This window comes from Streptopelia decaocto, assembly GCF_964273445.1.
Source record: "Streptopelia decaocto genome assembly, chromosome: 1".
Lineage (NCBI taxonomy): Eukaryota > Metazoa > Chordata > Aves > Columbiformes > Columbidae > Streptopelia > Streptopelia decaocto.
In genome coordinates this window covers 55,578,499-55,592,893 of record NC_138663.1, presented here as the reverse complement: position 1 = coordinate 55,592,893, position 14,395 = coordinate 55,578,499, and positions in this window count along the sequence as shown.

Below are 14,395 nucleotides of genomic sequence, written 5' to 3'. Positions count from 1 at the left end.
GGGTGATATGACTCCTAATGGAGAGAGCATAAGTTCAGGCAGCAGCAGTGGCAGCATATTCCACTATTGACAGGATAATGGAGGGAGTAGATGCAGAGTATTTCAGAAGTTCAGATAGAAGTGTGAATGCATTGCAATTATTTATCATCCCATTTTCCTAATGAAATGAGTTACTTTGTCATGCAAGTGGTAAAAGCTACTTGAACCAAAGAGAAGTGCAAGCTGAATTCTGGCATCTTGGCTCATGGAAGGATTGCTGTCTGCCTCTTTTGTCCCTTCTAAGTAATAAAAAATTACCTATGGTAAAGCCAAACTGTAGTGCCATCTCTTCAGGAATTACTGTAGAGCTGATCAGCTCATGCAAATATACAAAGAGGAATAATATGGCTCAGAATTGCATCACATGAAGTGTGTAGTGTTAAAATGTGACACAGTGAGTCACTGACTAAGACTGCATTAGCAAAGGATCTGTATGTGCGTGTGTGTGTAGAGCAGCAATGTCATAGAGAGAAACTGAACCTAACAACAGGGATTTTATTTCAGAGTAGCTCAGATCTGTTACCATGGATTAAATTCTTGTTAGCTGCTGGAGTGCATCTTCTGGCTCAGTTTCCTCCAGAAGGATCCTGTATGGATCTCTGATGTGAATAGAAGTGCAGTAAGGTTTGGGGGAATGATGGGAAATTGTCTTCAAAGGTACACTCCTGATCTTTGTCTTAAGATGCACAAATATAATTTCAAGGTTGTCATTATAGGCTGTTTGCATATACAGCTACTTTGAAAAAGTATAGACCCAAAATGCACAAAAACATTAGCTCCTATATTGGAGTACAAACCCATTCTTTCACTGATCTTATTCATACTTACTAAAATGAGAGTAACACAAATTAAAGTTATTTTTAAATATGAGGATCTAAATCTATACAATCCTAAAATTGATAATTACGTAAAAGTCTTAAAACTGTTTTTAATATTATCTGAAGAGGAACTTTAATATAAAAATTAGAGGTCTTAAATTTGGCTTATTGTAGGCCTCTACATTACCAAGTTGCTTAAGGTACTTAAAGTTTAATACTATTCAAACAGGGACAATAAGAAAAGTATATTTGAATTAATCGTCTGGTCTTTTCATAGTTAATAATGAGAAAGACAATGTTGTTCATCTGTTTGTAAGGTGGATATCTAACTTAGGTCAGGTGGTCATATATTGCATATGTTGCCCCTGCAAAAAGTCTAGAAAAACAGAAGGGTGAAGAACAGATGCATGTAGGTAGGTGAGAGGAGGTGAATATGAAATGTCCAGCAGTTAAAATAAAAAATCATTGACATTTTACATGTCTCATTTCAAGTACTTAACTCACAGTAAATAGGAAAATGGGGCTTTGGGTTTAATTTGATAACTGTGAATGCTGGTCATTTCCAATAGTAACATAAGTAGTGTTCATCTTTATTTTTATATAGCTAGGAATATGATTGTCTCAGTTCCCGAATCTTCAAGAAGCAGTAATATGCACACACAAAAATTACCTGGATTTTATTTGTTTACTGCACAGAAAAAGTATGTGCACTTACCATGGCAACCTTGCTTTCTTCAATAACACTTGGCACATCTGTGAGCCACTAATCTTAATGGAATATATTTACTCATTTATGCTATGAATGCACTGAAAATTGCATCAAGCGTAGGATAGGACACTGCATCAAGGTGAGACACTCAGCTTCTGTCTCCCTTTTTTCCACTAATAGCCTGGATGCTTCTTTCAAATAAACTAATGTTTCTAAGCCTCTGCTTCTTGCCTGTCATTTCTCTGCCTCCCTTTGTCAGATGGTTGTTTTGTTGTGGTTAGAGACTTCAGCTCATCCTGATGCTCATGCAGCTCCTACTGTTACGGGATCCAGCTCTTGCCAGTGGCCTGCTGCTGATCTCATGCACATGCACAGCTACTGATAGGTAGAGGCAAGCAGAGAAGTTGCTGTCAGAAATTATTGATGATCATGTCTCATAAAGCTGTCTCTTTCTAGTCTTTATAGTAGTGAAAAATCAGTTCTGATTATATGATGGAGAGGAGGCAGCAACCAAACAGAGAACTGTAATGCTCTGCACATGCTTACATATTTATTTGTTCCTTTACCTGTGCCATTGTATGTCCCAACGTGTGCCGCATGGACAGGAGTCAGGAGAGCTCCATGCTGCTGGAGCAGAGCATACAGACCCTGAGATTACATCCCAGTTCTTCCTCCCCTGGTGTGACTCCAGTTGTGACTCCGGATATCAATGGTGTCTTTTCCTCACCTGTGGCTATGATAGGTGTCCCTCCAGAATTCATTCTGGATTTGCTCATTCATTCCAGATTTGCTCATTCATTCCAGATTTGCTCCTTCACTCCCTCTGGGCCAGAATATGGTCTTGCTCACCACCAGGAGCAATCTTCGTGACTGATACTTCCCTGGATGAGGGCATAGATGAGATGAGGTCCTGAGTTCCTTTAGAGCTTCCTCAGCAAAGGATTCAGGAAGAAATAAATGATGTCAAAGTCTGAAGTGACATCTCCGTGACTGCCATTTTTTTCCCACAGATGTTACTTCTGAAGGTGATGACTCACTTTTTGAAGCTGCTGGTATCTAAGGACCTTGCAGAAAATCTCCACTTTTTTTTTTTTTTTTTTTTTTTTTTTACAGCAGAAAACCTTTGTGGGTGTTTTAAGAGGCCTGTGTGGGAGATAACTCAGTTGACAGTTCAGCCTGTTTTCCAAGAAACTTCTATGTCTAGGATGGTGCAGTACAGACTTCTTCCACCTCTGGGCTATGTCCACACTGCTAAAAGGCATCTGCTCCAGGAAATGGTGCCTAGCTCTCAGGCCAAATCATATCGTATTTTTGCATTTATTCGCATTGTTCTGTAGACTGGGCTCATGTCTTTGGACTCTGTGCAGCATGCTTATGGCCCTAGGAAATAATCGCTTGCTTTCTTTCTGTATTTTGTTCAGTTCAAAGAAGATGTCTGGAATAATGCAAAGGCTGTGTTATAGCCTGCCAAGCTGCTCTCATTTTCTTTTCTTTCATGATGCCATCAGTGTGTAGTATGTGCCCTAGTGCACAGCAAGGATATGCAGGATGAAGTTTGAGGGGTTCCAGGCCTTTTGGACTAATTTTTGAGCGCTGAGGTAGCCAAAGCTGGCTGGTCATGCTTATGAAGCGTGGGCTGCATCCCAGATTGCCTCCTGTTCCCCAGTGGTTTCACTTCAAAAGAGCTAAAGAGTGACCTGAGGCACTAAGGTATAGTTTGTGTGAGATCAGGGCATTAGGGCCTGGGAAGGAGCCAAGGAGTTAAATTGTCTGACAGTGTAGGCTGATCCACATAAAGGCTGACTGAAACAGCTTTGTAATTTTTGGCCAAGAAAAAAATGCACAAGATGCTGATAATTATGATAACAATTGAAATGGATGGTTCAGAAGTAAACCAGAAATTTACAACTGTAATGACAAACCAGATATCATCAGAGTAAGATAAATAGGGTGAGCTTTTGCTTTGTTGTCGAGGGTTAAGATTGCGGGGTGACAATAAAACCCTGGCAGATGTATTGTTAACCTCCTCTCCCCCCCACTTCCCCCGTTTTGCCCCTCCCTCTCCCCCCTTCCCACTAAGGACAGGCGATCGGGAGGGAAAGAAGAACAGAGAGAAGAGAGTTGGAAAAATTAAAGATGTTTTACTAATGCTACTAATAAGAATAGAGAAAATAATACAAAATATACAAAACCAATCTTGAAAGTCTCAGCAACTGCAGAGCCGACAGCCAAAGTCCTGGATTGGACTCTGCAGCCAAGCGGAGCTGGATTCAGTCTCTCACTAGGCCTCAGTTCTCAGGGACGACCAGACAGATCCTCTCCTAAGGTCGGCCATAAGGAAAAAGGGGACGAGATCCTCGTGGTCTCCCACTTTTATATGAAGTATTCACGTGAATGGAATGTTATACACAGTTGGTCAGTTTCTTGGTCACTTGTTTCTCATCGCCCCTCTCACGAGATGTCCATCCATGCTTATCAATATGTTTGCATTCCATTGCTAGGTTTACCAAAACATGGGTCTGGTTCTCCAGGAAAATGCAGTTAATATGAAGGCTTTAGCTGACAGGCAAAATTCACTGAAAGAGAAACTTGTTTTTAGCAAAACCAGGACATTTGTTTTGAAGTAGAATGGTGGAGCAAGAAGGTAAGGTCTTTTCCATAGCAATCGAATTATGCAAAATGATTTTGTAAAGACTCGTCCACTTATTTAGGAGAAGAGAGCCATACCAGAGACAATATCCTGCAGGTTTTGGCAAGAGTTTTTTTTGTTTGCTTGTTTTTTTTTTTTTGTTTTGTTTTGTTTTGTTTTGTTTTGTTTTGTTTTGTTTTAAATAAAATACTGTAGATTATATGCACTATAATTGTTTGCATTCTGAGATATGGGATTAATTGCACCATTGAACAAGAAGTGCCCACTGATGCATTTTCCCAGTTATAGTGCACGTATCATCTAGGGATGGGATAACTCTATAGTTTCTTTTCTGGATGGTGCAATTAAATTTTCTTGTCTGTACAGTGCAGGTCACAACAGTTTCTCAGTCCTCACTGGAGACTTTTGTAATTATGAGACCATCAATATTTACTCCTTTTCTACCAATATATAGCAAAAGTCTCTCTCTTTGTATATAAATGTACGCATATTTTTTTGTCCAGAAAGTACTCTAGAGTGTACAAGGGCTAAGCAGCTATAGAGTTCAAAATTAACATAATTTCTACAGAGAGCAAACACTGTAAATAAAATGTTTATGCAAAAGATGAACTCAAGATGATTATAAATGGGAAAATATACTGGCTATAAAAATATATAGATTAAGATATTAACTTTCCCAAAGGATATGTGGAAGAGAAAGAAAGCAATACAGATTAGCCGGTGTTTGTAATGGTATTAGTAAGAGTATATATTTCTTTATGTGTTAATGATAGGATAAGAAAAATGCTTTTTTAGATATGATCACGTTTTCCCTGTAGAATGAGGAATTATGACCGCAGCTTTTTAATTTGATACCCTCAGGAAATGTGAGTTTAAGCCCTCTTACTTCAGAAAATCTTAGCATGAGTGGTGTTACAGTGGTAGCAGCAAAGAGGAAGAGATGAGGTGGCGAGAGCAGGCTATGTGTTTAATTTTAATGAAATAATACTTGTTGCATTAGACAAGACAGACCTGATGGGAAAGTCCAATGTAATTTTTAAAAGCTTTTCATAGTTTTTGGTACAGACTTTAACATTTAAGAAAAATATGTTTGCCATAGTATCCTATTGCATGGATTCAGTGTGACTTTAGCCAGGGTAGCATTCCCTCTTAAAAACGTAAACAGCTTCTCCTCAAATCTTCTTTTTAAAAGAAAAAAAGCATGATCAAACAGATACATTTTTCATATTTTCACTGCCTGGGCTTGAAAGAGCATCTGGGATCTCTTCAGCAATTTATTTGCAAATATGTCTTTTCAATAGATTTGTACATATTGCCTGATTCAGACCTCACTAAATTCATCGTTACGAGTCCCACTGATTTTGCTGAACTTTAGGTTAGATCCTGAATGGTATTGGAAGAGCACTTTAGTGTGAACACCTCAAACCATATTCTGTACTCCTTATCTAGCCTGCAGATACACAGTCGGATCACACTGACTTACTATGGCAAGTGTGTGGGGAACAGTAGATTGGAGCAGTAGAATGAATAAATCAATGTGAAATTATCAGCTGAGTGGTACAGTTTGTCCCCAGCAAGTGGAAACTTTAAAAGGAGATGTTTAAAAAGTAAGTGACTTCTTACAAGTGCTGTGGAGTGTGTGTGTGTGTCTATATATATATATATATACACATATTACTCTCATGATATGTGATTTATGCTTACATAACTTCCAAGCCTGCACAAATCCTCTGCACATCAAACTGAGAGTTCCCTATAATTTAAGACAAATTCTTTCTCTGACAAAAGTACATTTTACTGAAATAATATATTTCTAAATTGTGTCTGACTACTTTCCTGTGGAAGCTGGGAAGCACAGATTAATCACACAATCAGGAAAAGGATGATATTTCATGGACTTGCCTTTTAAAATCATATGGAAGCTCTAAAAGAAGTTTTAACCCTAAAATGGTAACAGATCTGATAGTGGCATTGGCTTTGGGCATAAAAGTGTTGCACAGTACACAGCTAATGCACAGCAGCTCCTTGGGCAGATACTCCTAAGTGCACCCTGTCAGTATAATGCTGTTTGCCCTCTTTCATGTTCCCCTGTGGCTAACAGCATCCATGGAGGAAATTCTCACTGATGAAACAGCATGTTGTGAGTTAACACCTTTGCTGTCTGCAAGAACATGCATCTTTCTTGGCCTGCAGTGTATCTGCAAGAGTGAGAGCTACCTGAAGGGGTTTCAGAAGCTGCCAATGCTCCTACCAATTCTCTTCCAACCACAGTAGCCTTGCAATTCTGTTAGGCATGCCAGCTTCCTCCTTCCTCCCGGACTAGCTCAGTTGCCCTAATCTTTCAACCACATAAGTGACAGCACAAGCTGTGGTGGGCAGAAACCAGGGGAGCCAGAGAGCGATGAGTGCCGTTGTGCCCTTGCTCAGCCAAGCAGAAACCCAGGAGCCCTGAATGGCTCCGTCTTTGCTAGCCCACAGCTGACACAGTATCTTTGCCAGAAGTCACTCTTGCCTGAAGGACCACCTGACTTGCCAAACCCCATTTTAACTGTTTTCTGGATCCTATTGTCCCCCCTGCAGCAAACATTTTTGGTAAGGGCTGCATCAAAGCTCATAAATTGTAGTCCCCAGGGGCAAGTAGGAATACAGATGGGAAAATAGAAGGTGTCTGTAGGTGACGGCAGGTGACATGGGGCATGGGGCAGTCTGCAAACCTTTCCCATCCTTGCTACTCAGCTATTCCCATTTTCAGATTAGACTTCACTTACATCTCAGACTTAAGCGTTTTTCCACAGTGATCTGACTCAGGGGTGAGGATTGAAGAATAAGGATATGGCCACACAGTGGCCAGGATTTGGCTCCAGGAACACTTTGCCAAAGCAACTGGAAATGTAGCTCTTCAGTGGTCACTGCGATATATAAATTGAGAAAAAGTTGAAAAGAGAGGGAATTAATTCATCGTACAGCGGAGCAGAAAACTCACATCTGTCCTTTATACAAGCCAGTACACCCCATTTATTAATGCTGTTCTCTGCACTGCTGGGTCTAGGCAATTAACTTCCCCTGACTGGCTTCCCTAGTGTGAGGAAAGATAGACAGTGTGTTTATCATGGGAACATATTGATTTCTTTTTTAAAATTCTCAAGTAAATTGCATCATTTTCAATATGTTAGACACTAGAAGATAAATGCCTGATCACTTGCAATAATTAAGGGATGAACTTAATCCTCTAAATTCTGGGGCTGAAACACTGCTTAAAATGTAAACAAGAGAAAGGCAATTCTGGGTAAATAAAGATTTGGCTTGCCTAGCCTGCCAGTTAAGGTCTAGTTTCAAAACTCCAGGCTCTTCTGTTCCCCAGAAAAACACATTAAAAATTAGCCCTTCACACGTGCAAGCATCAAGAGCTTCAGATTTTCTGAGATAGACAACCATGTACAGCGTGCATCTGAGATTAAAATCCAGTAGCCCTAAGGCACCTATTTGTAAAAAGATATTTAGGTCATTTCAGTACCCATTCTTTGTGATTTGATGTGGAAAAATATGTAACTCTAGCTTTTATGTTAAACCATGCCTTCAACTTGTTAACTCTCCTTCCTCCCTCCTCGAGTCTCTCAGTGATCTCTCACATCTGCTACAGTCTGAGATGAAAGGAAAAAAAGGGTTCAAAATTAAGGACTGACAAAACTTTCAAAGCAAGCGGCTGTACTCAATATGTAGAAAACTGGATGATTAAGATGCGTTGTCACCTCCAACATTTTATAAAGTTTTGGCCTGTTTACTCTGAGCCTCCTACCCAAATTTTATTTACCCTGATGTTTTCCACGTTGAACAGATGGTGAATCAACCTTCTGGGTGTAAGGCTGGCTAGGCTTTTCAAAAAGGATTTAAAATAATAAATAAAAGGATGGATAAAGTGCATCATCATGGAGAGGCTGCAGGAGCAAATACAAAGCCCAGAGCACAGCTAAGATTAAATCTAGAGAAGTGGGAGCTTCATCTGTCAGAAGCAAAAGAACACCCGAGGTAAAACATCACATGTTCTTGTGTACAGAGGGACAGACACTGCCAACCGTCCTGACACCATGTGGTGCCTTACCCACTGGAAGAGGGAGTCAGAGGCTTCCCAGCAGCACTAAGATAGAAAGACACTTCTGCCAAGCTGGGGGAGCAGGAATGGCTCTGCAGGGCCGATCCATGCAGAAGCAGATGACTTGTGTGCTTGTCCAACCTTTGTGACTTTAATAAAATTCAGGTGGCCTTTCTTTTCTCAAGAACTACTCTTGCACTTGCAATATCAAACTCAGGAAATCTGAATTCTAAATGCCATTTGAATGAGCCTCACATGGAAGAGGTAATTTAGAATCAAAGTCAGGAGGGAGTGTTGCTCTAGAGGCTGAGAGCAGCAGTCCAAAGAGGAAGGTCAGGCTGATGGGAATGTCAATAAGAGTGAAAAAAGCAGAGACAGCAGCAACAAAATCAAAAAACAAGTGGAGACTCATAAAATAAATATTAGACCAACTAATCAGAACGTCTGAATATAAAACAGCGGTAAGAAATTACCTCTGAGGAAAATGTCATGAAGATGAGAAATAAAACAAAGGAAAATTAACAGGAGGTGAGAACTGGCTAAACCAAATGTCAAATAAAAGCTGAACACTCAGGCATGGAAACAACCATACCTAGAAATAAAGAAAAATGCAAATAGTGGGAAACAGCTAAAAAAGGTTTTATATTAAAGAAGCTGACTGTGGTGGATGGAAGCCCTGGCAGTTTCTGGCCCCAGACAGCCCCTGCAGGGTCTGGGTGCTGCAGCACTCCCAGCCACGGCCCTGGCTGCACCTAGGAGATGTGCCCATCATGTGCCTTTTCCAGGCAGCTCCTGTTGGCTGAGCTCCGTGAAATCTGGCCAGAGTTTAAAGCCATACTGCTGTTAGCCATCCGCTGGGGTGGATGTTTCCACTGGCAGGGAACTGCTGGCAATGAATCAAGCAGCCAGTGAATAAGAAAGTACAGCCAGACGTTTGATAACAAAAATATTGTCAGAGAAGATCTCCGGTTCATTTAGAGCTGTCTGTTGTTGTGCTCAAGGTGTCTGTATGCTTCAGGGGCTGGGCAGAAAGCAGAAAACAAGCTGCACTGCTTCACTAAAGTGCAAACACACCACGTATTTTGATCTGTTTCAACAGACTCCTTTTTTTTGGAAAATTTTCAATAATCCACTGGAAGCACTGGTGAAAAAACAGAACTGGATACTGTCGAACACAGAACACTTCTGTGAGAAAAGCAAGGGGTAAATATCTGTTCTGCTTAACTCTGGAAATGATGTAATCCGGGATTGTCCCTTCTCAGTTGGGTACTGTTACCACCGGGTTGAGAATTAACACTGAGGCTGAAGATTTCTGATGGATCCAGCTCTGGCAGTTTAAGAAGCTGCTGCTCACAGTTGCCTGTTCTGTCTCTGTGCCAAACGCTGCTGGCAAGAAGGACTGCAAAGCAAATGTGTGCTTATGCTTCATTTCACAGCCCGGCATATTCATGTAACCCCCTCCGATAAAAGCGAGTTTGTATTAAGATGTCATGCTACAAACTCCAGTGGCCAAGGTATGGGTTCACTTTAATCAGGCCTGATTTGTAATCCCTGGTGAAGTGTCAAGTTAAGCAGTGATTAAGATGGTCTTAAACCACCTCAGCTATTACCTTCATTGCCAGTGAGGCAGAGCTTTCACATAGTTCTTGACCTGGTGCGTATTTTAAATAATTTAAATCCATATAAAATAGAATAGAACCAAGAGAAGTTATTGAATAATCTTTGCAAATAGTCACCCTGAAAGAGATTCACATAAGTACCTCATGGTATGTGAACTATAGTCATAGTGTACACACAAATACATGACAGCCTTGTACAAATCTCTGCACAAAACCAGTGAAAACAAGAACCCAAATACAATTTTTCATATTTGCATTATAATGTAGTGGTTATTGGCTGTAACAGTATTATTAGCAATTTGTAAAAATAATTAAAAAAATATATGTATTTCTCAAGCTCTTCCCGATTAAGGGCAGGAAAAAAAAAATGTTTATACTGACAGAAAAATCCCCAGAATGTAAATGCATGAATCTTTCCGGACTAGGCTAGTATCTTATTATAGATAGCTGTCCTACCAATAATGAAACCGATTTTTGTAGTGCATCTGTTTTGCTTTTCATTCTTAAAGATGGATATTGCAAGAAAACTTTCCATCTTCAGGTTAATGTTACTTTCCCTCCTTTTTTTTTTTTTTTTTTTGTGCTCTGCTTCTCCTATCCATTTCACACTTTTCTTTTTTTTCCCCATCAGTCCCTTCTCTCCAGTCATTTTTCTTCGTTCTGTTTTCCTTTCAGCAACATTTCTTTCTTCTTTGCAGTGACTCCCTTTTCATCATGAGAGAAATCGGGAAGAAAAATAGTTGAGGAGTGTTTTCTCTTCCTCACTAGAGGAAAGTCACTGACATAGTAGGCCATCTCTCAAAGGAACAGGGTTGAGCTCCTGAGGTGCATACACTGACTATACCAGACTTGCTTTTCTTTTGCTGCTGCATGCTCCTACATTACATGCTTTTTCCAGGCAGCCTCGGTGTTAAGATTCATCTGCCCTTTTCCTGCATCTTTGATAACACTTCCTATGTCTCTTTGTACAGTCATAGATAAAATGTCTCTCCTTCAGATTGCCTCCCTACATCACTCCTTGGATTTTCCTCCAGGTGGGATGTGAGGGCCTCCTCCAGCTGGGAGCTTTCACCCCTGGTCTTGTATCTGATGGTACAGATGCACAGAGACGACAGCCGACAGGATAATTGCCCAATTCAAGCATGAATGAATCCACAGATGGACTGCTCCGAGTGTGTCCTCTTTAAACAAATAAAAAATAAACTAAACAATTGTTACATTAGAGTAAATCCAAATAAAAATACAGAATATTCAGAATATGGAGCTGGAACTCAAGAGGAAGAGAATTGAACCTGCTATGTCTTGGAGAATAAATGACAAATAATCAGCTTCCTTGCACTTGTCCACACAAATGTATCTGAACGAGAGGAAGAAGTCGTGGTAAAGATCTAAAATTGATTCAACAATTACAGAATACTATTTGTGAGATTCTCTGGGTCAAACAGCTTCTAAGGGTTTGGTTTTATTCCTTTGCCTAAATTTGTTTAAGGTTTCTTTTAATACATAGAAAAATAAACTATTAATTAAACCAATTAAAAATTAAACAAATATAGCAACTGGAGGGAAAAATAAAACATTACCTTGGTAAAAATACATAAGCTCAAATAAGTTTAAAGACCACTATTTTTTTTATTTTTTTCTGGTTTTAAATATTTCAACATTAGTTCGAAGTGTATGCAGTACTGTAGCTGCCTGTGGCAACTATATGTTCTAGTAATCACAGGACTGTGAAACACAGATCAATATCACGGAAAGGCTATAATCAACATGCAGATTAATGAACAGGATTGTATTCACCAGGGAACAGTAGAACAAAGACTAGTTGTGGAATTTAACTGCTGAGTTGCTACTAAATCTAAGCTTTCTATCAATCTTTCTCCATTGTAACTGTTGATACATAGCAGACATTAGGAAGGAAACAATAACAGTGTAATTCCGAATGGCTGGGATTTGAGTGAATTTGGGACCTTCATGAAAAAAAAGTGAGGATTATTTTGTACCTCTGAGCCCGTGAAAAGATACAAGAGATCATTGCCAATTCTTTCATTGAGTAGGATCTTCTGGTAATCCTTTTGCTCAGTAGCACTACTAAACCAAATTAATAGCTAAGCAAAACCTTCCTGGAGCAATTTTAAGTCTATTTGTTTCAATGTCCTTTTGAGTGAAAGTTCCAGCATTTCATTAATTCAATTAAGTGAAGTGCTATAGAAAATTAGTGGTGGAAATGACCTCTAGGTATGTATTATTTAGGTTAGCTTCCTGTAATGAAAGCTTGTTAGCTCTAACAGACTGTCTTTTTAGTGCCTTCTTTGGAGCTTTTTATAGACATATGGTTCAGTAGTTCCTAAGAGGCTGTTCTTCACTTTCATAGGTTCCACTTGTGGGACACTTTCTCACAATGCTTATCCTTAAATTTCCTGCTGCTTCATATAATTTCTTCCCTTCCTCACCCTTATTCATATCCTTTAGTGTTTTGAATCTTGTTCCTTCATAGTTATGCCCATTCGTGTGCATAACTTAACAAAACTCTCCCTTTTTTTTTTTCTTTGACAAAGCTGACTACCTTGCTTTTGCCCATAGGCGTTACAGCACTGTTAGCTAATTCATTTCCATTCCTGTACCATTTTTTCTCTTCAGTTAATCCCTGTAGAAGCATGATTGTTAATTACACCTCTTTAAATTCTCTCCTAGCACATGGTGGAAAGCTGAAACCCCAGGACATGATCCCTTAGCTTATTGAACAGAAACTTGCACTGACTTTCTGATTAGCATTATTCCTTATTACAAACTCATCTCCAGTTGGCTGTTTGGCTCTTTACGTAACATTTTCTCAGCTGTCAAATAGTTTATTCTTTTTTCTTTTTTTTTTTTTTTTCCACTTCATTGCCTTCCAATCCTCTTTTGTGTTGACTGTCAGTATTTTTATTAATCATTATGAGATAAAAATAGAGATTCTTGCTGGCCCAATTAAACTGAATTTTGGTACATGTAAGGCAGCTGCATGTGAGAAATATTTTCAGGTTGGCTATGATCTTACTGTTTCCCTAACCATCATTCCCCAAGGTTTATGTGACTTAACATTTGGAAAATGCATGTGGATTTTCTGCTAGCTCATGTTGTCTGCTCTGTTCTTTTGACTTCATAGATAGTTTTTACTCATTGTTCATTATATCATGTTGTAAAATACCCTCATCCAGTTTTTCTAAAATTTATATTGAAAGTACAGGTCAATGTAAATATTTTATTGAATCTTTAAAATGAGTCATCTGCCATCTTTCCTTCTTTCCTATTGAGTGTCTTAAGTCCAGTTTAAAACTGATGTAAGAGGACACTTTTTCCTTCTCCCATGGGAATTCTAACTGGCTTTCTTCCTGGCACTATTTCTGCATCAATAAATGGACACTTATCAGTATGTCTATTCCCCTCCTAACAGGCTGAAGATTATCCTAGAGAGCATTGCCTGAGAAGATATATCTTTTAGTTTCCCTTTCAAGGTCACTTAGGTGACCTTAGAGTTTCTCCTACCTCTCTCCAGTCAGAGAATTGCATACACCGAGTGGAAATTCCCCAGCACGCTTCAGACCATCCTTTGACCTTCTTGTCACAACTCCTGTCCTGGCACCCGCAAGGCAACAAGCCGTCCTGATCTCTCTAACTGGGTCACAGATGGCCCAAGCCACATTCTTCACTTACTCACTGAAGGAACATCCATGAGAAAAATTAGAACAGATGTACAGCAACTTTTTCTTTGGCATTTACACCACCCTCTGGTCTAATTAATCCTGACATTGTGACCATCATAATATGAACTGTATCAAATGAATGAAACAACAGATTGTCCTCTTGATGGCAAATATGCTTATTTTCCCTTCCAGTGAGACATGCTTTTATTTTCTCTTTCTGAGAGACAGGTTCTTACTTTGCCTTTCTGTGAGACAGGTTCTTATTTTCTCCTGCTATCTCTAAATTTATGAGACCAAACATAATTAAGACCTTAAACTGATGTGTGTTTGAATTCCTATGAAAGGAAAGCAGATACAGTTAAGGAAAAAAGCAGTCTACTTTCACATATCTCTTCTGATACAGAATTCTGTATCAGAGTTCTCATTTGTTTTGCTGGTAATAAGGTACCATGCTAACAATTTTTGGTACCTGTTAATAATATATGTGGCAGTTATACATATTTTATACTAAAGGTTGTCTTAAAAGCTACATCTTTATAGGTAATAACTTGCTTAGAAAAACACTTTCTTGAATTATTTATACTTATTTGGAACAACAAAATCAACTATCTTTTTATAAGGTCAGGTTCCAAACAAGAACCATTAATAACATAGTTACATATCTTGGGACTAAGGTGGCTTAATATTTATTTTATAATCACATAGGAAAGACAGTTTGCTGCAATATAACTAACCAAGCAAGACTTGTCTATAAAACATTCTAATGAGACTTCATAGGTTAATAGAA